A 25,241-nucleotide genomic window follows, 5' to 3' on the forward strand; every position below is an offset into this window, starting at 1 on the left:
GTTTGTGGTCATGTTTGTCATCCACAGATCAGGTGACCGGCACAATTAAGAAAGGCGGGGCTTCCGACGACTTTCTATCCATCTGTCCGGGAGGTGAAAATTTACGATGTTTCCCCTTCCCGACTCCCTCTGCTGTCTCACGAAGCTCGTCTTCCTGCCGAGTGTCTCCGTGATGTCAGCACAGGTGGAAACACACCCCCTCCTGATCCCAGGGAGCGCCTTGTGGTGTCTTCCCCTTCTCGTCCCACGCCCGCCTTCCCTTCTCTTGTTTGCTTTTATTGCTCTTACCTGAGCTTTTTTCCCATGCGCTCCCTTCTCGCCCCGGGCTGGATATTACAGGATCAATGAGGGTATGTCCCCTCTATCGGCTGCAAGGTTCACACAACGAACACACGAGGGTTGTCTCCGTACCGATTGTTGCAATATTTATGTACAAGTTATCACTCAACTCTTAGGCTTAAAGGCCGTTGCTATAGTTATTATCAATTGTTAATCAATCAATCGATGTTTATTTGTGTGGCCCCAAATCACCTGTGTCTCAAAGGGCTGCACGAGCCACAATGACATCCTAGGTTCAGATCCCACATCAGGGCAAGGAAAAACTCAACCCGGTGGGACAATAAGAAACCTTGGAGAGGACCACAGAGCGGCGCAATGGATCTAGTATAATAGTCTGTGAGTCCAGTTCATAATGGATCTAGTTAATAGTGTGACAGTCCAGTCCATAGTGGATTTAATATACTAGTGTGAGAGTCCAGTCCATAGTGGATCTAACATAATAGTGAGTCAAGTCCATAGTGGATCTAACATAAGAGTGTGAGAGTCCAGTCCATAGTGGATCTAACATAATAGTGAGAGTCTAGTCCATAGTGGATCTAACATAATAGTGTGAGAGTCTAGTCCATAGTGGCTCCAACATAATAGTGAGAGTCCAGTCCATAGTGGATCTAACATAATAGTGTGAGTCCAGTCCATAGTGGATCTAACATAATAGTTTGAGAGTCCAGTCCATAGTGGATCTAACATAATTGTGTGAAAGTCCAGTCCATAGTGGATCTAACATAATAGTGAGAGTCCAGTCCATAGTGGATCTAACATAAGAGTGTGAAACTCCAGTTCATAGCGTATCTAACATAATAGTGTGAGAGTCCAGTTTATAGTGGATCTAACATAATAGTGAGAGTTCAGTCCATTGTGGATCTAACATAATAGTATGAGAGTCCAGTCCATAGTGGATCTAACATAATAGTATGAGAGTCCAGTCCATAGTGGATCTAACATAAGAGTGTGAGACTCCAGTTCATAGTGTATCTAACATAATAGTGTGAGAGTCCAGTTTATAGTGGATCTAACATAATAGTGAGAGTTCAGTCCATAGTGGATCTAACATAATAGTGAGAGTTCAGTCCATAGTGGATCTAACATAATAGTGAGAGTCCAGTCCATAGTAGATCTAACATAATAGTGAGAGTCTAGTCCATAGTAGATCTAACATAATAGTGAGAGTCCAGTCCATAGTGGATCTAACATAATAGTGTGAGAGTCCAGTCCATAGTGGATTCAACATAATAGTGTGAGAGTCCAGTCCATAGTAGATCTAACATAATAGTGAGAGTCCAGTCCATAGTAGATCTATCATAATAGTGAGAGTCCAGTCCATAGTGGGGCTAGCAGGAGACCATCCCGAGTGGAGACAGGTCAGCAGCACAGAGATGTCCCCAACTGATGCACAGGCGAGCGGTCCACACCGGGTCCCGACTCTGGACATCCAGAACTTCATATATAGCCACCGAACCTGTGCCCCCCACCCCCACGAAGGAGAGGGGGACAGAGTAGGAAAGAAACGGCAGATCAACTGGTCTTAAAGGGGGTCTATTTAAAGGCTAGAGTATACAAATGAGTTTTAATATGGGACTTAAATGCTTCTACTGAGGTGGCATGTCAAACTGTTACCAGTGGAACATTCCAGAGTACTGGAGCCCCAATAGAAAATGCTCTATATCCCGCAGACTTTTTTGGGGGGCTCTGGGAATCACTAATAGGCTTGAGTTCTTTGAACACAGATTTCTTGCCGGGACATATGGATTGTGCTGAAGTTGTACTTTTCTATCCGTGCAAAAGCACACAAGGTGTAATCTCTCTTTGCGAGTTGTCTGGTATCAGCAGTTAGGTTCCAGACCCTGCCTGCTGACAGCCAAGGACGGACATCGAGTACCTCGACACGGACAAAACAGAGACAGGGCGAAATCACGAGTGTCAGCACATTTCCATTCTGAATAATCACGTCTTGTGTCAACCGGGGACGTTAACTCAGGACCTCCCAAATAAATAGAGGAGCATGTGGTACTGTACCTTAGAGCGTAGAACTGTAACTGAGTGTACAGCCCAATACGTCTCTCCTCATGAGCAAAATTCCATTCTGTCTCTGCTTGATTCCTTCTTCTTGTGTTGTGTAATAGATAGTTTGGTGTTTGAACCTGACACCAATATTTTGGTACCGGTACCAAAATGTACTTTGGTACTTTTCTAAATAAAGGAGACAACAAAAAATGGCAATAGTGGCTTTATTTGAAAGCAAAATCTTAGTGTACATGAAACATATGTTTATTATTGGAATTCAGTCCTTAAATAAAATGTTGAACATACTAGACAACTTGTCTTTTAGTAGTAAGTAAACAACACAAAGACTCCTAATTAGTCTGCTGACGTATGCAGTAACATATTGTGTCATTTATACATCTATTATTGTGTACTCATTATGAGGGACAAACTGTAAAAAAATATTTGTAATCTACCTGTTCATTACTGTTAATATCTGCTTATTTTCTCTCTCAACATGTTCTATCGACACTTCTGATAAAAAGTAATAATCACTTATTCTTCTCTTCTTTGATACTTTACATTAGTTTTGGACGATACCACACATTTAGGTATCGATCCGATACCAAGTAGTTACAGGGTCATAGATTGGTCATATTCAAAAGTCCTCATGTGTCCAGGGACATATTTACTGATTTGAAAAACATAATATACATTTATAAAAAAAAACAAAGAAGATTTAGTTCTGCAAAAAATATCGATATAATCAGAAAAGTATCGACGATATACGCTCTTATACTTGGTATCATTACAGTGGATGTCAGGTGTAGATCCACCCATGGCGTTTGTTTACATTGTGACACCGGTGAGCTATTGTATCCTCCTACGATGTGTAGTGAAGCATGTTTAGCTATTCCTCGTCCTCCAGTGATAACACTACGTGTAATAAACTTATTTTGTTTCTTTCCATCAAGGCGAATATTAGTGATTTAGAAGTAGTTATTGTCACCTTTAACTTTACTTTTTACACCAAAATGCGTCCGTTATCCCTTTTCTGTCTACACACTGTGTCTGCTTGTAAGTACTCTGTGTGTGTGCGCTGCCGAACATGCTCCTCTGCTCGTAAAACCAGCAATGTCCTAATGTGACGACGGCAGGGTTTTAGAGGCGGTGTAGTACCGAATATGATTCATTAGTGTACAAACCCCATTTCCATATGAGTTGGGAAATTGTGTTAGATGTAAATATAAACAAAATACAATGATTTGCAAATCCTTTTCAACCCATATTCAGTTGAATATGCTACAAAGACAACATATTTGATGTTCAAACTGATAAACAATTTTTTGTTTGCAAATAATCATTGACTTTAGAATTTGATGCCAGCAACACGTGACAAAGAAGTTGGGAAAAATGGCAATAACTACTGATAAAGTTGAGGAATGCTCATCAAACACTTATTTGGAACATCCCACAGGTGTGCAGGCTAATTGGGAACAGGTGGGTGCCATGATTGGGTATAAAAACAGCTTCCCAAAAAATGCTCAGTCTTTCACAAGAAAGGATGGGGCGAGGTACACCCCTTTGTCCACAACTGTGTGAGCAAATAGTCAAACAGTTTAAGAACAACGTTTCTCAAAGTGCAATTGCAAGAAATGTAGGGATTTCAACATCTACGCTCCATAATATCATCAAAAGGTTCAGAGAATCTGGAGAAATCACTCCACGTAAGCGACATGGCCGGAAACCAACATTGAATGTCCGTGACCTTCCATCCCTCAGACGGCACTGTATCAAAAACCCACATCAATCTCTAAAGGATATCACCACGTGGACTCAGGAACACTTCAGAAAGCCACTGTCACTAAATACAGTTGGTCGCTACATCTGTAAGTGCAAGTTAAAGCTCTACTATGCAAAGTGAAAGCCATTTATCAACAACATCCAGAAACGCCGCCAGCTTCTCTGGGCCCGAGATCATCAAAGATGGACTGATGCAAAGTGGAAAAGTGTTCTGTGGTCTGACAAAGTCCACATCTTGAATTGTGTTTGGAAATATTCGACATTGTGTCATCCGGAGCAAAGGGGAAGCGAACGATCCAGACTGTTATCGACGCAAAGTTCAAAAGCCAGCATCTGTGATGGTATGGGGGTGCATTAGTGCTCAAGACATGGGTAACTTACACATCTGTGAAGGCACCATTAATGCTGAAAGGTACATACAGCTTTTGGAACAACATATGCTGCCATCTAAGCGCTGTCTTTTTTATGGACGCCCCTGCTTATTTCAGCAAGACAATGCCAAGCCACGTGTTTCAACAGCATGGTTTTGTAGTAAAAGAGTGCGGGTACTTTCCTGGCCCGCCTGCAGTCCAGACCTGTCTCCCATGGAAAATGTGTGGTGCATTATGAAGCGTAAAATACGACAGCGGAGACCCCGGACTGTTGAACAACTGAAGCTCTACATAAAACAAGAATGGGAAAAAATTCCACTTTCAAAGCTTCAACAATTAGTTTCCTCAGTTCCCAAACGTTTATTGAGTGTTGTTAAAAGAAAAGGTGATGTAACACAGTGGTGAACATGCCCTTTCCCAACTACTTTGGCATGTGTTGCAGCCATGAAATTCTAAGTTAATTATTATTTGCAAAAAGATAATGAAGTGTATGAGTTTGAACATCAAATATGTTGTCTTTGTAGCGCATTCAACTGAATATGGGTTGAAAATGATTTGCAAATCATTGTATTCTGTTTATATTTACATCTAACACAATTTCCCAACTCATATGGAAACAGGGTGTGTACACTAGTAGCAGTATACCGTACAACCCAAAGTGACACACACATTATGACTGGTTCAAAAAGGCATTTTTACACAAAAAAACCCTTTTTTCTGACCGTCTGTAAGATGTGTAAACGCGCCCTTGAACGCAACGTTGGCCGAGCAGGAAGTGACTTCCATGCATGGTGTCAGCGCTGACACATGATCATGGGGGTGCTGACAGAGACGTGACATGTACATGAACACACACACACACACACACACACACACACACTTCGCACGCTGTGTGTGTCTTTCTTGCATTTGCTGAGCAACCACTCAACAAAGACAGCCTTGTGTGTGTGTGTGTGTGTGTGTGTGTGTGTGTGTCCTTGTATTTCAACCCTTCTTGAGACATGAAGAAGGAAAAGTATCTTCCACATGAGGAGGTGTGAAGAAGTGATGACATAAATCATGCTCCCAATAACATTGCATCTAATAGACAATGTCTCATTAGCACCCCTGCTGGTCAAAATGAGAATGGTTCCGAAAAGGAGGGATTTTTCAAATTGACTGTGTCGCTTTTAAAAGTGCTCCCACTCTGGTCAACATATGAAACAACAAGTGTGTGCAAGAAATTAAAATGTGCCCCTTTAGGCCAAAATTCATTAAAAAAAATGTATATAATAATATAATTAATCTTTGAGTTTTCTTATTAAAATTCTGACTTTTATCACCATATTGCCCAATTTTTTTTCTTGTTCTTGTAAAACAGCGACATTTTTGGAGTAAAATTCTGACTTTTTTCATCATTTTGCTGAGGAAAATTCTGATTATCATTAAAATATTGTCAAAATATTTACATTTTCTTATTAAAATTCTGACTTGTAACACAATATTGCCCATTTTTTAATTGTTCTTGTAAAATAGTGACATTTTAGTTAAGTCATTTTGCCAAGGAGAATTCCGATTATTATTTTAACATTGTCGAAATCTTTAAGTTTTCTTATTAAAATTCAGACTTTTATCACAATATTGCCCAATTTTTTCGTTGTTCTTGTAAAATAGTGTCATTTTTAGTAAAATTATAACTTTAGCCATAATTTTGGCAAGGGAAATTCCGATTATTATCATGATATTGTCAAAATCTTTAAGTTGTCTTATTAAAATTCAAACCTATAACACAATTTTGACCTTTTTTCTTATTGTTCTCGTAAAACTGTAAAATTTTTGGAGTAAAATTATGACTTTTGTCATCATTTTGCCGACAAAAATTCCATTTATTATTATATTGTCAAAATCTTTAAATTTTCTTATTAAAAGTTCTGACTTTTATCACAATATTGCCTAATTGTTTTCTTGTTCTTGTAAAATATTGAAATTTTTTTAGTAAAATTTTGACTTTTGTCATTTATTATAATATTGTCGAAATCTTTAAATGTTCTTATTAAAATTCTGACTTTTATCACAGTATTGCCCAATGTTTTTCTTGTTCTTGTAAAATAGTGACATTTTTGGAGTAAAATTAGGTCTTTTGTCATAACTTTGCAGGGGAAAATTCCAATTATTATTATAATATTGTCAAAATCTTTAAGTTTTTTTTAATAAAATTTTGACTTTTATCACAATATTGCCCAATTGTTTTATTGTTCTGGTAAAATAATGACATTTTTTTCAGTAAAATTGACTCTTCTCATAATTTTGCAGAGGAAAATTCAGATTATTATTATAATACTGTCAAAATCTTTAAATTGTCTTATTAAAATCCTGACTTTTAAGACAATATTGCCCTTTTTTTTTATGGTTCTTATAAAACTGTGAAATTTTTGGAGTAAAATTATGATTTGTCATCATTTTGCCAAGGAAAATTTCAATTATTTTAAATTTTCTTATTAAAATTCGGACCTGTAACACAATATTGCCCAATTATTTTGTTGTTCTTGTAATATAGTGACATTTATTTTGAGTAAAATTCTGACTTTTGTCATAATTTTGCAGACGAAAATTCCGATTATTATTATAATATTGTCAAAATCTTAAAATGGTCTTATTAAAATTCCTACTTTTATCACAGTATTGCCCAATTGTTTTCTTGTTCTTGTAAAATAGTGACTTTTTTTTTTTCGTAAAATGATGTCTTTTGTCATAATTTTGCAGAGGAACATTTTGATTATTCTTATATCGTCAAAATCTTTTAAGTTTTCTTATGAAAATTTGAACTTTTATCACAATATTGCCCAATTGTTTTGTGGTTCTTGTAAAATAGTGACATTTTTTGTAAAATTATGACTACTGTCATAATTTTGCAGAGGAAAATTCAGATTATTATTATAACATTGTCAAAATTCGAAAGTTTTCTTATAAAATTGTGCCTTTTGTCGGGTAAAATTATGACTCTTTTCATAAAGTAGCCAAAATGTTAAGCTTTTCTTGTAAAATTGTGACTGTTATTGAGTAAAATTGAACTTTTCTCATAATATCGCACAAATGTTCCGTTTTTCTTGTCAAGTTTGGACTTGTGTTGAGTAAAATTACGACTTTTTACTAGAATACTGCCAAAATTTCAAGTTTTTGTTGTGAAATTGTGACCTTTTTCCTGGGAAATTTCAACACATTTTTCACAACAGGTAGGCTTTTTTCTCAGGTCCCCAGAAGGTAAGAAATAAAAAAAATTGTGTGTGTGTGTGTGTGTCAGAGCTCCTCCACACAAAGTGTGTTGCTGTTAAAAAGCCGGTGAGAGCAGACAGTGAATGACATGATTGCCTCGTTAGCTGTTTGAGTTGCAGACAGAAGAACTTGCTCACCGACTCGCCGCCGTCTGAGCCCCCAGACCCCATTACCACAGCCAAGAATGGTCGAATTAGAGCCCGTCTTGTAAAAGAGCTTTTTATTTGCTTTTCCAGCACATTAAGTTGGGTTAGAGGCTATAAAGTTGGGTTGTACGGTATAACGGAACTATTATAGTATCCTGGTACTAATGAATCAGAAAGGGTACTATACTCTGTGTAAAAAGTACCGCTTTGCCAGATTTATTTATTTTTTGGACCGGCATGACAGAGAGACATTGCTGGTTTTACGAGCAGAGGAGCATGTTCGGCAGCGCGCGCGCACAGACTATTTACAAGCAGACACAGCGTGTAGACAGAAAAGGGAGAATTTTGGTGTAAAAAGTAAAGATAAAGGTGAAGTTATAACACTGAAACACCCTCAGGTAGAGGTGCTTTAGCTACTTTAGCTACTTCTAGATTACTAATCCTCGCCTCCATGGCGACATAAAAAGTATGTTAATTCCAAGTAGTATAATCACTGGAGGAGGAGGAATAGCTAAACATGCTTCACTACACACCGTAGGAGGATACAGTAGCTGACCCGCGTCACAATGTAAACAAACGTCATGGGTGGATCGACACCTGACATCCACTGTAATGATACCAAGTACAAGAGCGTATCTAGTCGATATTACTATGATTACGTCAAGATCTTTGAAAAAAAAAAGTATAATATGTTTATAAAGTCAGTAAATACGTCCCTGGACTCGTGAGGACTTTGAATATGACCAATGTATGATCCTGTAACTACTTGGTATCGGATCCATACCTAAATGTGTGGTATCATCCAAAACTAATGTCAAGTATCAAAGAAGAGAATCATTTTTTTCAAAATCAACACATTGGGTAAATAATCACTGAGATGATGTCATAAAATGTTATGATTGTAGGGTTGTGTGGTATACCGGTACTAGTATAGTAATGATACCAAGTACAAGAGCGTATCTAGTCGATACTACTATTATTACATCGATATTTTTTAGCATTCACAATTTTTTTTTTTTTTTTCGTTTTTATTGTGTTTATAAACTCAGGCAATACGTCCCTGGACACATGAGGACTTTGAATATGACCAATGTATGATTCTGTCACTACTTGGTATCGAATCGATACCTAAATGTGTGGTATCATCCAAAACTAATGTCAAGTATCACAGAAGAGAAGAATAAGTGATTATTACATTTTAACAGAAGTGTTAAATAGAACATGTTAAAACAGAAAATAAGCAGATATTAACCGCAAATGAACAAGTCAATTAACAATATTTTTTACAGTTTGTCCTTTATAATGTGTACAAAATAATGGGTGTATAAATGACACAATATGTTACTGCATAGACTAATTAGGAGTCTTTGTTTGTTTACTTACTACTAAAAGACAAGTTCACTATTTTATTTAAGGACTAAATGACAATAATAAACATATGTTTCATGTACACTTAGAGTTTTTAAAAAAAATAAAGCCAATAATGACATTTTTTTTTGGTCCCTTTTATGTACAAAAGTATCGAAATACATTTTGGTACCGGTACCAAAATATTGGTATGGGGACAACACCAGAATGACTAAGAGGAATTTTTTGACAGTAAAGCAGGTTGAAATGGGTTGAAAAAATGTGAAAGGAGTCATGGCACTAAAAAAAAAGTTGGAAATAAGGATAGAAAAAAAACAGGAATTCCCGGAAATGTGTTGAAGTTTGGAAAATTGGTCGTCAAAATATCCGGGATGAATCGATTGTGTTGGAGGTGGAATGCTTTGAATCGGGAATTGTGAAAGTTTAAAAAAAAATGGATAATTCATTTTGAATGAGGAAAATGTCCTGAAAAACTGGGAATTCCAGGAAATCGGGATTTTTTTTTTTTTATTGTTGGAAGGCAGCACACAATTCTCAAACAGGTAGAATTATTTCAACTTGAAACACTTTGATATTGGATAAGAAATATGGGAGTAGTGGAACTTTGAAAACTGTCCCCATTCATTTCAATGGGAATTTGTGGAAAATCCAGAAATCTTTCAAAAATGCCTAAAAAAAATGTAAATTCTTCTGAATAAGTTGGTATTGGAATTTTTCGAATCAATCAAGAGATTTTGAAGTTGTATCCATTTTTTATCTGCTGTCTTTAACTACTTCTAAACCACTAATCCTCGCCTCCATGGCAACAAATAAAGTAAGTTTCTTACAAGTATCATTATCACTGGGTTTTTTGGGGGGGGGTGGGGGTGTTGGTGCACTAATTTTAAGTGTATCTTGTGTTTTTAATGTTGATTTAATAAACTTTGGAACTTTGAAAACTGTCCCCATTCATTTCAATGGGAATTTTTGGAAAATCCGGAAATCTTTCAAAAATGCTTAAAAAAAATGTAAATTCTTCTGAATAAGTTGGGATTGGAATTTTTCAAATCAGTCAAAAAATTTTGGGGTTGTATCCGTTTTTTATCTGCTGTCTTTAGCTACTTCTAGATCACTAATCCTCGCCTCCATGGCGACAAAAAAAAGTATGTTAATTCCAAGTATTATAATCACTGGAGGAGGAGGTATAGCTAAACATGCTTCACTACACACCGTAGGAAGATACAATAGCTCACCCGCCTCACAATGTAAACAACCGCCATGGGTGGATCGACACCTGACATCCACTGTAATGATACCAAGTACAGGAGCGTATCTAGTCGATACTACTATGATTACGTCAAAATCTTAAAAAAAAAAAAATGTATATTATGTTGATAAACTCAGTAAATACGTCTCTGGACACATGAGGACTTTGAATATGACCAATGTATGATCCTGTAACTACTTGGTATCGGATCGATACCTAAATGTGTGGTATCATCCAAAACTAATGTCAAGTATCAAAGAAGAGAAGATTAAGTGATTATTCCATTTTAACAGAAGTGTAGATAGAACATGTTGAAAGAGAAAATAAGCAGATATTAACAGTAAATGAACAAGTCGATTAATAATAATTTTTTATAGTTTGTCCCTCATAATGTGTACAAAATAATAGGTGTATAAATGACACAATATGTTACTGCTAATAGACTAATTAGGGACGGTATAGTTGGGGCGGTATAGCTCGGTTGGTAGAGCGGCCGTGTCAGCAACTTGAGGGTTCCAGGTTCGATCCCCGCTTCTGCCATCCGAGTCACTGCCGTTGTGTCCTTGGGCAAGACACTTTACCCACCTGCTCCCAGTGCCACCCACACTGCTTTAAATGGAACTTAAGTATTGGCTTTCACTATGTAAAGCGCTTTGAGTCACTAGAGAAAAATGCTATATAAAAATAATTCACTTCACTAGGAGTCATTGTTTGTTTACTTACTACTAAAAGACAAGTTGTCTAAATGTTCAACATTGTATTTATGGACTAAATGACAATAATAAACATATGTTTCATGTCTTTTTGATCATGTCTTGTTTGTCTATGTTCTGTTGACCTTTGGAATCTATAAGTTCCCGTTTTTCTTTCACTCCCTTGTTTTGTCGCCATGCTTAATCACTGTGTTCACCTGTCTCTGATTAGTGCCCGCCCGCTCACCTGCTCCCCGAGCACTAATCAGAGGCAGCATTTAAGCTCGTCTTCGCCAGTCAGTCGTCCTGGCGTCATTGTGTTCTTTTCATGCTCTGTCCAAGCTAGTTTTTCATGCCAAAGTCCATGCTGCTATTGTCAAGCCACAGTAAGTGTTTTATTTTGTTTCATGTCCAAAGTTTAGTCTTAGTGTTAGTTTTGTTTCCTTTATCAAGTTGTGTTTTCGCCTTGTGCTTTCCATATGAGTTGGGAAATTGTGTTGGATGTAAATATAAACGGAATACAAGGATTTGCAAATCCTTTTCAACCCATATTCAGTTGAATATGCTACAAAGACAACATATTTGATGTTCAAACTGATAAACTTTTTTTTTTTTTTTTTTTACAAATAATCATTAACTTTAGAATTTAATGCCAGCAACACGTGACAAAGAAGTTGGGAAAGGTGGCAATAAATAGTGATAACGTTGAGGAATGCTCATCAAACACTTATTTGGAACATCCCACAGGTGTGCAGGCTAATTGGGAACAGGTGGGTGCCATGATTGGGTATAAAAACAGCTTCCCAAAAAATGCTCAGTCTTTCACAAGAAAGGATGGGGCGAGGTACACCCCTTTGTCCACAACTGCGTGAGCAAATAGTCGAACAGTTTAAGAACAACGTTTCTCAAAGTGCAATTGCAAGAAATTTAGGGATTTCAACATCTACGCTCCATAATATCATCAAAAGGTTCAGAGAATCTGGAGAAATCACTCCACGTAAGCGGCATGGCCGGAAACCAACATTGAATGACCGTGACCTTCGATCCCTCAGACGGCACTGTATCAAAGACTGACATCAATCTCTAAAGGATATCACCACATGGGTTCAGGAACTCTTCAGAAAACCACTGTCACTAAATACAGTTTGTCGCTACATCTGTAAGTGCAAGTTAAAGCTCTACTATGCAAAGCGAAAGCCATTTATCAACAACATCCAGAAACGCCGCCGGCTTCTCTGGGCCCGAGATCATCTAAGATGGACTGATGCAAAGTGGAAAAGTGTTCTGTAGTCTGACAAGTCCACATCTCAAATTGTTTTTGGAAATATTCGACATGGTGTCATCCAGACCAAAAGGGAAGCGAGCCATCCAGACTGTTATCGACGCAAAGTTCAAAAGCCAGCATCAGTGATGGTATGGGGGTGCATTAGTGCCCAAGGCATGGGTAACTTACACATCTATGAAGGCACCATTAATGCTGAAAGGTACATACAGGTTTTGGAACAACATATGCTGCCATCCAAGCACCGTCTTTTTTCATGGACGCTCCTACTTATTTCAGCAAGACAACGCCAAGCCACATTCAGCACGTGTTACAACAGTGTGGCTTCGTAGCAAAAGAGTGCGGGTACTTTCCTGGCCCGCCTGCAGTCCAGACCTGTCTCCCATGGAAAATGTGTGGTGCATTATGAAGCGTAAAATACGACAGTGGAGACCCCGGACTGTTGAACGACTGAAGCTCTACATTAAACAAGAATGGGAAAGGGTTCCACTTTCAAAGCTTCAACAATTAGTTTCCTCAGTTCCCAAACGTTTATTGAGTGTTGTTAAAAGAAAAGGTGATGTAACACAGTGGTGAACATGCCCTTTCCCAACTACTTTGGCACATGTTGCAGCCATGAAATTCTAAGTTAATTATTATTTGCAAAAAGATAAGTGTATGAGTTTGAACATCAAATATGTTGTGTTTGTAGCATATTCAACTGAATATGGGTTGAAAAGGATTTGCAAATCATTGTATTCTGTTTATATTTGCATCTAACACAATTTCCCAACTCATATGGAAACGGGGTTTGCAAGTGCTATCCTCCTTTCCCCAACACTCCTAAGATTTTTTGTTCAAATAAAGACAATAATTACATTTTTCGCGGTCCCCTTTATTTAGAAAAGTATCGAAATACATTTTGGTATGGACACAACCTTACTGTGACGTCCGCATGATCCCAACAAAGGCCTGAAGACATGAAAATGCATAACAATAATAACTGTAACCATTTATTTTCTCCTGTCTCCTGCAAAACCTGTCAAGGTTCTGGGTTGCCGACCCCAAGACTGTCCCGTCTATCCATTGTCTCTGGGGTCCATCCATTGTCTCGGGGGTCCACCCATTGTCTCGGGGGTCCACCCATTGTCTCGGGGGTCCACCCATTGTCTCTGGGGTCCATCCATTGTCTCTGGGGTCCATCCATTGTCTCTGGGCTCCATCCATTACTTCTGGGGTCCATCCATTGCTTCTGGGGTCCACCCATTGCCTCTGGGGTCCACCCATTGTCTCTGGGGCCCATCCATTGTCTCTGGGGTCCATCCATTGCTTCTGGGGTCCATCCATTGTCTCTGGGGTCCATCCATTGCTTCTGGGGTCCATCCATTGTCTCCGGGGTCCACCCATTGTCTCCGGGGTCCACCCATTGTCTCCGGGGTCCACCCATTGTCTCCGGGGTCCATCCATTGTCTCCGGGGTCCATCCATTGTCTCCGGGGTCCATCCATTGCCTCTGGGGTCCATCCATTGTCTCTGGGGTCCATCCATTGTCTCTGGGGTCCATCCATTGTCTCTGGGGTCCATCCATTGTCTCTGGGGTCCATCCATTGTCTCTGGGCTCCATCCATTGTCTCTGGGCTCCATCCATTGTCTCTGGGGTCCACCCATTGCTTCTGGGGTCCACCCATTGCTTCTGGGGTCCACCCATTGCTTCTGGGGTCCACCCATTGCTTCTGGGGTCCACCCATTGCTTCTGGGGTCCACCCATTGCTTCTGGGGTCCACCCATTGCTTCTGGGGTCCACCCATTGTCTCTGGGGTCCACCCATTGTCTCTGGGGTCCATCCATTGTCTCTGGGCTCGATCCATTGTCTCTGGGCTCGATCCATTGTCTCTGGGGTCCATCCATTGCTTCTGGGGTCCATCCATTGTCTCTGGGGTCCATCCATTGCTTCTGGGGTCCACCCATGGTCTCGGGGGTCCACCCATGGTCTCGGGGGTCCACCCATGGTCTCGGGGGCCCATCCATTGTCTCTGGGGTCCATTTATTGTCTCTGGGGTCCATTCATTGCTTCTGGGGCCCATCCATTGTCTCTGGGGTCCATCCTTTGTCTCTGGGCTCCATCCATTGTCTCGGGGGCCCATCCATTGTCTCTGGGGCCCGAACTTGGTTTCAAGTCCACTAAAAAGCGTTGGAACCCAAAATAAGAGAATAAAAAAGCAGCACAAACTCTTTCTTTTTGCTTCCCGTCTTCAGTGGCACAACCCCTCAAGCGCTTCCCCACATGTGCCGCACCGAGCGCAGCATCGAACCCGTGCCGTCTCATTTGTTGTCATTTTTGTCTCCCGCAGCATTTTCACCCTGCACGTGTCCATCAAACAGGCTTCTTCACGCTTCCTTCCAATTCCCCGGGCCACCCCCGTCTTCTCGGCCTCTTTTTCCATCTGTCCCAGTCCTCTCTCCTCCGCTCACCTGCAGCACATAAAAATTCCTCTTTTCCTTCTCCAGAGGATTGCGGGGTCGCCCAGGGATTTACCGCATTCCTCCATGCTGTCTGTGTGTCTGTCTCCCCCTTTTTCTTTGGCTTTGGCAGCTCCCGATCCCGCCCAGCTTCTTCTTTTTGCTCTTTTTCGCACATTAACGTCCGACATCTGGAAAATTCCGATTATTATTATAATGTTGTCAAAATCTTTAAGTTTTCTTATTAAAATTCTGACTTTTATCACAATACTATCCAATTGTTTTCTTGTTCTTGTAAAATAATGACATTTTTTTGGAGTGAAATTATAACTTTAGTCATAATTTTGCTAAGGAAAATTCTGATTATTATTATAATATTGTCAAAATATTTGAATTTTCTTATTAAAATTCCCACTATTATCACAATTTTGCCCAATTGTTTACTTGTTCTTGTAAGATAGTGAATTTTTTTGGAGTAAAATTATGTCTTTTGTCATAATTTTGCAGAGGAAAATTCTGATTATTATTATAATATTGTCAAAATCTTTGAATTTTCTTATTAAAATTCTGACTTTTATCACGATATTGCCCAATCGTTTTCTTGTTTTTGTAAAATAATGACATTTTTTGGAGTAAAATTATGACTTTAGTCATAATTTTGCTAAGGAAAATTCCGATTATTACTGTAATATTGTCAAAATCTTTAAGTTTTCTTATGAAAATTCCAACTTTTATCACAATATTGCCCAATTGTTTTGTTGTTCTTGTAAAATAATGACATTTTTGGAGTAAAATAATGACTTTTGTCATAATTTTGCTAAGGAAAATTCTGATTATTATTATAATATTGTCAAAATATTTGAATTTTCTTATTAAAATTCCGACTATTATCACAATTTTGCCCAATTGTTTACTTGTTCTTGGAAAATAGTGACATTTTTTTGAGTAAAATGATGTCTTTTGTCATAATTTTGCAGAGGAAAATTCTGATTATTATTATAATATTGTCAAAATCTTTGAATTTTCTTATTAAAATTCTGACTTTTATCACGATATTGCCCAATTGTTTTCTTGTTTTTGTAAAATAATGACATTTTTTTGAGTAGAATTATGACTTTAGTCATAATTTTGCTAAGGAGAATTCCGATTATTATTATAATAGTCAAAATCTTTAAGTTTTCTTATTAAAATTCTGACTTTTATCACCATATTGCCCAATTGTTTTCTTGTTCTTGTAAAATGGTGACATTTTGAGTAAAATTATGTCTTTTGTCATAATTTTGCAGGGGAAAATTCTGATTATTATTATAATATTGTCAAAATCTTTAAGTTTTCTTATGAAAATTCCAACTTTTATCACAATATTGCCCAATTGTTTTGTTGTTCTTGTAAAATAATGACATTTTTGGAGTAAAATAATGACTTTTGTCATAATTTTGCAGAGGAAAATTCCAATATTATAATTTTGTCAAAATCTTTAAGTTTTCTTATTAAAATTCAGACTTTTATCACAATACTGCCCAATTGTTTTCTTGTTCTTGTAAAATGGTGACATGTTTTTGAGTGAAATTATGTCTTTTGTCATAATTTTGCAACGGAAAATTCAGATTATTATAAAATTGTCTTATGAAAATTCGAACTTTTATCACAATATTGCCCAATTGTTTTGTTGTTTCTTGTAAAATAATACAATTTTTGGAGTAAAATTACGACTTTTGTTATAATTTTGCCGAGGAGAATTCCGATTATTATTATAATATTGTCGAAAACCTTTAGTTTTTTTAATTAAAATTCTGACTAGTAACACAATATTGCCCTTTTTTTATTGTTCTTGTAAAACGGTGAAATTTTTAGGAAAATTCCAATTATTATTAAAATATTGTCAAAATATTTACATTTTGTTATTAAAATTCAGATTTTTATCACAATATCACCATTTTTTTCTTGATCTTGTAAAATAATGACATTTTTGGAGTAAAATTACGACTTTTGTCATAATTTTGCCAAGGAGAATTCCACTTATTATTCTAATATTGTCAAAATCTTTAAGTTTTCTTATTAAAATTCTGACTTGTAACACAATATTGCCCAATTTTTTTTTATTGTTTTTGTAAAACAGTGACCTTTTTGGAGTAAAATAATGACTTTTGTCATAATTTGGCCAAGGAAAATTCCAATTATTATTCTAATATTGTCAAAATCTTTAAGTTTCTTATGAAAATTTGAACTTTTATAACAATATTGCCCAATTGTTTTGTTGTTCTTGCAAAATAAGGACATTTTTGGAGTAAAATTATGACTTTTGTTATAATTTTGCCAAGGATAATTCCGATTATTATTATAACATTGTCGAAATCTTTAAGTTGTTTTTATTAAAATTCTGACTTGTAACACAATATTGCCCATTTTTTGTATTGTTCTTGTAAAACAGTGAAATTTTTGGAGTAAAATTATGACTTTTGTCATAATTTTGCCAAGGAAAATTCCAATTATTATTATAATATTGACAAAATATTTCAATTTTCTTATTAAAATTCAGACTTGTAACACAATATTGACCTTTTTTCTTTAACAGTTGTTGTAAGACAGTGAAATTTTTGGAGTAAAATTATGACATTTGTCATAATTTTGCCAAGGAAAATTCCAATTATTATTATAATATCAAAATATTTCAATTTTCTTATTAAAATTCTGACTTTTGTCACAATATTACCACTTTTTTCTTGATCTCGTAAAATAATGACATTTTTAAAGTAAAATTGTGACTTTTGTCATAATTTTGTCAGGGAAAATTCCAATTATTATTATAATATTGTCAAAATCTTTAAGTTTCTTATGAAAATTTGAACTTTTATCACAATATTGCCCAATTGTTTTGTTGTTCTTGTAAAATAATGATATTTTTGGAGTAAAATTATGACTTTTGTTATCATTTTGCCAAGGAGAATTACGATTATTATTTTAACATTGTCGAAATCTTTAAGTTGTTTTATTAAAATTCTGACTTGTAACACAATATTTCCCACTTTTTTTATTGTTCTTGTAAAACAGTGACAATTTCGGAGTAAAATTATAACATTTTCTCATAATTTTGCAAAGAAAATTTCTAATTATTATTATAATATCGTCAAAATCTTTGAGTTTTTTAAAATAAAAATTCTGACTTGTAACACAATATTGCCCATTTGTTGTATTGTTCTTGTAAAACAGTGAAATTTTTGGAGTAAAATAATGACTTTAGTCATAATTTGGCCAAGGAAAATTCCAATTATTATTATAATATTGTCAAAATCTTAAAATTTTCTTATTAAAATTCGGACTTGTAACACAATATTGACCTTTTTTGTTTAATTGTTTTTGTAAGACAGTGAAATTTTTGGAGTAAAATTATGACTTTTGTCATAATTTTGCCAAGGAAATTATTATAATATTGTCAAAATATTTACATTTTCTTATTAAAATTCTGACTTTTGTCACAATATTGCCCAGTCGTTTTCTTGTAAAATAGTGACATTTGAGTAAAATTATGTCTTTTGTCATAATTTTGCAGAGGAAGATTCTGATTATTATTATAATATTGTCAAAATCTTTGAATTTTCTTATTAAAATTCCGACTTTTATCGCAATACTGCCCAATTGTTTTCTTGTTCTTGTAAAATAGTGACATTTTTTTTTAAGTAAAATTATGTCTTTTGTCATAATTTTGCAGAGGGAAATTATGATTATTATTATAATAGTCAAAATCTTTGAATTTTCTCATTAAAATTCTGACTTTTGTCACAATACTGTCCAATTGTTTTCTTGTTCTTGTAAAATATTGACATTTTTAAAATAAAATTATGACTCTTGTCATAATATTACCTTTTTTTTTTTAATCTTGTAAAATAATGACATTTTTAAAGTAAAATTATGACTTGTCACAATTTTGCCAATTTTAATTATTAATATAATATTGTCGAAATCTTTAAGTTTTTTTATTAAAATTCGGACTTGTAACTGTCAATGTTATTTGGTGACGAACCCCAAGATGCAGAGATGGAGGCAGGCATGGAACGTGAAAACATCCATCCATCCATCCATCCATTTTCTAACGCTTATTCCCTTTTGGGGTGGCGGGGGGCGCTGGCGCCTATCTCAGCTACAATCGGGCGGAAGGCGCTGTACACCCTGGACAAGTCGCCACCTCATCGCAGGGCCAACACAGATAGACAGACAACATTCACACTCACATTCACACACTAGGGCCCATTTAGTGTTGCCAATCAACCTATCCCCAGGTGCATGTCTTTGGAACATATTTAATTAAATACTAAGACAAAAACAAAACCAAAAGGGTACAAACAAAAGGCACGCACATGGGCGGATATAACAAACTAAGGGCTTTGAACAAACTAATCGGAAGCAGGGAACAAAAAACAGTAAGCTACAAAACATCTACCAAATATAGCTTACCGCTACGCTGCATTCACACGACCAGCAGGAATGACAAGTAGAAAATGACATTGACACGACAGGAACGACAATGATCCAGCACTGACTGGAAGACAAAGTGGGTACAAATAGGAGCGGGCTGATTGACTACAGGTGTGGCCAGGTGCCAATCAGACGCAGATGAGGTGACAACAGCACACAGGGAGACAAACAGGAAGCTGAACCAAAATAAGAGTACTTGACAGGAACTAAAGACAGGAGATACTAAACACAGAGGAAACAAAGACAAATGCAGAGGAAAAAACTAAAACATAGACAAACTGTCAGGGGAAAGCCTGACAGTAACACAATATTGACCTTTTTGTTTTCTTGTTCTTGTAAAAGAGTGACATTTTTGGAGCAAAATTATGACTTTTGTCATTATTTTGCCAAGGAAAATTGCAATTATTATTATAATATCGTCAAAATCTTTGAATTTTCTTATTAAAATTCTGACTTTTATCACAATGTTGCCCAATTGTTTTCTTGTTCCTGTAAAATAATGACAATCTTTGGTGTAGTATTATGTCTTTTGTCAAAAAAGTTTTTTTTTAATTAAAATTCTGACTTGTAACACAATATTGCCCATTTTTTAATTGTTCTTGTAAAACAGTGAAATTTTTGGAGTAAACGTATGACTTTTGTCATTATTTTGCCAAGGAAAATTCCAATTATTATTATAATATTGTCTAAATCTTTAAGTTTTGTTATTAAAATTCAGACATTTATCACAATATTGCCCAATTGTTTTCTTGTTCTTGTAAAATAATGACATTTTTTTAGTAAAATTATGACTTTTGTCATCATTTTGCCAAGGAAAATTCCAATTATTATTATAATATTGTCAAAATCTTAGAATTTTCCGATTAAAATTCCGACTTTTGTCACATCCATCCATCCATCCATTTTCTACCGCTTATTCACTTTTTGGGGTCGCGGGGGGCGCTGGCGCCTATCTCAGCTACAATCGGGCGGAAGGCGGGGTACACCCTGGACAAGTCGCCACCTCATCACAGGGCCAACACAGATAGACAGACAACATTCACACTCGCATTTACACACTAGGGCCAATTTAGTGTTGCCAATCAACCTATCCCCAGGTGCATGTCTTTGGTCACAATATTGCCCAATTGTTTTCTTGTTCTTGTACAATAATGACATTTTTTGAGTAAATTTATGTCTTTTGTCATAATTTTGCAGAGGAAAATTCTGATTATATTATAATATTGTCAAAATCTTTAAGTTTTCTTATTAAAATTCTGAATTTTGTCCCAATATTGCCCAATTGTTTTCTTGTTTTTGTAAAATTATAACATTTTTTTTTGTAAAATTATGACTTTCGTCATCATTTTGCCAAGGAAAATTCCAATTATTTTTATAACATTGTCAAAATCTTTAAGTTTTCTTATTAAAATTCTGACTTTTATCACAATATTACCCAATTGTTTTCATGTTCTTGTAAAATGGTGACATTTTTTTGAGTAAAATTATGACTTTTGTCATAATTTTGCCAAGGAAAATTCCAATTATTATTAAAATATTGTCAAAATCTTTAAATTTTCTTATTAAAATTCTAACTTTTATCACAATATTACAATTTTTTCTTGATCTTGTAAAATAATGACATTTTTAAAGTAAAATTATGACTTTTGTCATAATTTTGTCAAGGAAAATTCCAATTATTATTATAATATTGTAAAAATATTTAAATTTACTTATTAAAATTCCTACTTTTATCACAATATTGCCCAATTGTTTTCTTCTTCTTGCAAAATAGTGTCATTTTTTTTGTGTAAAATTGTGTCCTTTGTCATATTTTTGCAGAGGAAAATTCTGATTAATTCTAAAATATTGTCAAAATCTTTACATTTTCTTATTAAAATTCTGACTTTTATCAAAATATTACCATTTTTTTCTTGATCTTGTAAAATAATGAAATTTTTTCAGTAAAATTATGACTTTTGTCATAATTCTGCCAAGGAAAATTCCAATTATTATTATAATATTGTCAAAATCTTTAAGTTACTTATTAAAATTCAGACTTTTATCACAATATTGCCCAATTTTTTTCTTGTTCTTGTAAAATAGTGACATTTTTGGAGTAAAATTATGACTTTTGTCATCATTTTGCCAAGGAAAATTCCAATTATTATTATGATATTGTCAAAATCTTAGAATTTTCCGATTAAAATTCTGACTTTTGTCTCAATATTGCCCAATTGTTTTCTTGTTCTTGTGCAATAATGACATTTTTTGAGTAAAATTATGACTTTTGTCATAATTTTGCCAAGGAAAATTCTGATTTTTAATATAATATTGTCGAAATCTTTAAGTTTTCTTATTAAAATTCTGACTCTTATCACAATATTGCCCAATTAATTGTTTTCTTGTTCTTGTAAAATAATTAATTTTTTTTTGGTAAAATTATGACCTTAGTCATAATTTTGCTAAGGAAAATTCCAATTATTATTATAATATTGTCAAAATCTTAGAATTTTCCGATTACAATTCTGACTTTTGTCACAATATTGCCCAATTGTTTTCTTGCTCATGTAAAATAATGACATTTTTTGAATAAAATTATGACTTTAGTCATAATTTTGCCAAGGAAAATCCCAATTATTATTATAATATTGTCGAAATCTTTAAGTTGTCTTATTAAATTTCTGACTCTTATCACAATATTGCCCAATTAATTGTTTTCTTGTTCTTGTAAAATGGTGACATTTTTTGGAGTAAAATTATGTCTTTCGTCATAATTTTGCAGAGGAAAATTCTGATTATTATTATAATATTGTCAAAATCTTTAACTTTTCTTCTGAAAATTCCGACTTTTATCACAATATTGCCCAATTGTTTTGTTGTTCTTGTAAAATATTGACATTTTTCGTAAAATTATGACTTTTGTCATAATTTTGCAGTTGAAAATTCTGATTATTATTATAATCTTGTCAAAATATTTAAGTTTTATTAAAAATCTGACTTTTATCACAATATTGCCCAATTGTTTTGTTGTTCTTGTAAAATATTGACATTTTTCGTAAAATTATGACTTTTGTCATAATTTCCCCCCCCTTTTTGCCTCCTTTTTCTTTGGCTTTGGCAGCTCCCGATCCCGCTCAGCTTCTTCTTTTTGCTCTTTTTCGCACATTAACGTCCTCCATCTGGAAAATTCCGATTATTATTATAATATTGTCAAAATATTTAAGTTTTCTTATGAAAATTCGAACTTTTATCACAATATTGCCCAACTGTTTTGTTGTTCTTGTAAAATAATGACATTTTTGGAGTAAAATTACGACTTTTGTTATAATTTTGCCAAGGAGAATTCCGATTATTGTTATAATATTGTTAAAATCTTTAAAAAAAATATTATTGGAGTAAAATTATGACTTTTCTCATAATTTTGCAGAGGAAAATTTTCATTATTATTATTATAATATTGTCAAAGTCTTTAAGTTTTCTTATTAAAATTCCGACTTTTATCACAATATTGCCCAATTGTTTTCTTGTTCTTGTAAAATAGTGACAGTTTTCGGAAAATTATGACTTTTGTCATAATTTTACTTAAACTTAAAGATTTTGACAATATTAGAATAATAATTGGAATTTTCCTTGGCAAAACGATGACAAAAATCATAATTTTACTCCAAAAATTTCACTGTTTTACAAGAAATTCTGACTTTTGTCATAATTTTGCCCTCCTTTTTGCCCCCTTTTTCTTTGGCTTTGGCAGCTCCCGATCCCGCTCAGCTTCTTCTTTTTGCTCTTTTTCGCACATTAACGTCCTCCATCTGGAAAATTCCGATTATTATTATAATATTGTCAAAATATTTAAGTTTTCTTATGAAAATTCGAACTTTTATCACAATATTGCCCAACTGTTTTGTTGTTCTTGTAAAATAATGACATTTTTGGAGTAAAATTACGACTTTTGTTATAATTTTGCCAGGGAGAATTCCGATTATTATTATAATATTGTCAAAATCTTTAAAAAAATATATTATTGGAGTAAAATTATGACTTTTCTCATAATTTTGCAGAGGAAAATTCTCATTATTATTTTCATAATATTGTCAAAGTCTTTAAGTTTTCTTATTAAAATTCCGACTTTTGTCACAATATTGCCCAATTGTTTTTTTGTTCTTGTAAAATAATGACATTTTTTGAGTAAAATTATGACTTTTCTCATAATTTTGCCAAGGAAAATTCTGATTATTATTATAATATTGTCAAAATCTTTAAGTTTTCTTATTAAAATTCCGACTTTTATCACAATATTGCCCAATTGTTTTCTTGTTCTTGTAAAATAGTGACATTTTTCGGAAAATTATGACTTTTGTCATAATTTTACTTAAACTTAAAGATTTTGACAATATCAGAATAATAATTGGAATTTTCCTTGGCAAAATGACAAAAGTGATAATTTTACTCCAAAAATTTCACTGTTTTACAAGAAATTCTGACTTTTGTCATAATTTTGCCCCCTTTTTCTTTAGCTTTGGCAGCTCCCCGATCCCGCCCAGCTTCTTCTTTTTACTCTTCTTCTCATGTGCTCTTTTTCGCACATTAACCCCTCTTTTTTTGTTGTTTTTTCTGTCCGAAAAGGCGCTAATCCTGCGTGACCTCACCCCATTTGTTTTCGGTGTCACCGTTCCGGCCCCACCTGGCCTCCGCCCGCCCACGCGTCTTGGCCGCAGGGCGCCAGGGTTGGGCGGGGTTGTTTCGGGGGGTGCAGGGAGGGGGGTGTTGCCTCGGGGCCCCCGGGGGCGTGTTGAAGTTGATTTACGAGTCGATCAATTGTTCTCCGGGTGAGTTAAACGTTTCATGGTGACCCTGCTTGAGCTGTCGTTAGCCATGTTACTTTGCTCCCAGACATGCTTTCAAAAGCAATTAGGGGGCCGCCGCTTCATCTGACAGCTGAACGGATCGTGTGTGAAACTCCAAGATGAAGGATTCTCAAGCCGGGACTTAGTTTCGGAGACCACGTGCCCTCCACCGGCCAATCAGCAATAAGACAGGAAAGGATCACGTCAAGACAGGACGAGTCGTCTTCTATTCGGAGCGTAAAAGTACCCTATTTCTTTGAATTGCCGCCAGGGCGCTAATTAATTTTAAACCTCTTCTCACTCCGGCACTTACCAAAGGCATGCGGTAAATTTAGGCCTGCGATTATACATTTGAGTGTGATGTAAGGATACCATCATGAAAAGCACATTTAAAAAATTTGTTTTTATTATTGTGACACTTTGCTGGCATCGTGGTGCATGTTCGTTCTCTCAAATATGCAGTCGGACTTGGACACAGCGTGAAAGTAAGAAATGATGATTTATTTATACTAACGAAACAGACTAAGAAAAGAAAACACTTGCACAAAACACTAAAGGCAAAATGAACAGAACTAGCATGGGAGCTAGAAGGAACTAAAAGCGCTAGCATGGTAGCTAGGGAACAAACAAAAGAAGCATAGCGTGGAAGATAGCAAGTACAAGGAATAGTCGTTTACCACGATTGGGAAACAGCGTCGTCACCTGTTGCACGGAACAGAAACTAGAATGCGAGGACGAATGAACACAAAGGGCAGGCTTAAATAACGGCGATCATCACGAGGCAGGTGCGCGTGAAAAACAAGATGCAGGTGACACTAATGCGTGGCTATGGCAACGGAAACAAACAGGAAGTGCCACCAGGAACTAAGGAAGACAAATACCATACAGGATGTGATACAAAAGCAGAATAAAACTAGAATATGACATGATCCAAGCAGCGGATCATGACAATTATGGTCTTGCGTTTACTTATAAATGAAGTCCATGCGCAGCTCCTTCTTATCAAAAGCATCGACAACTTGTTT

The 25,241-nt window shown here is 35.4% G+C and overlaps 1 long non-coding RNA gene across 1 annotated transcript in view; it reads right to left on the bottom strand.

Annotated features, from left to right (window-relative positions):
* The window catches only part of LOC133552696 (uncharacterized), a 90,481-nt gene that overhangs the window by 13,469 nt on the left and 51,771 nt on the right, over positions 1-25,241 (bottom strand). The window lies entirely within an intron of this gene.

The sequence above is a fragment of the Nerophis ophidion genome, linkage group LG05 (genome assembly GCF_033978795.1).
Source record: "Nerophis ophidion isolate RoL-2023_Sa linkage group LG05, RoL_Noph_v1.0, whole genome shotgun sequence".
In the NCBI taxonomy this organism is placed as follows: domain Eukaryota; kingdom Metazoa; phylum Chordata; class Actinopteri; order Syngnathiformes; family Syngnathidae; genus Nerophis; species Nerophis ophidion.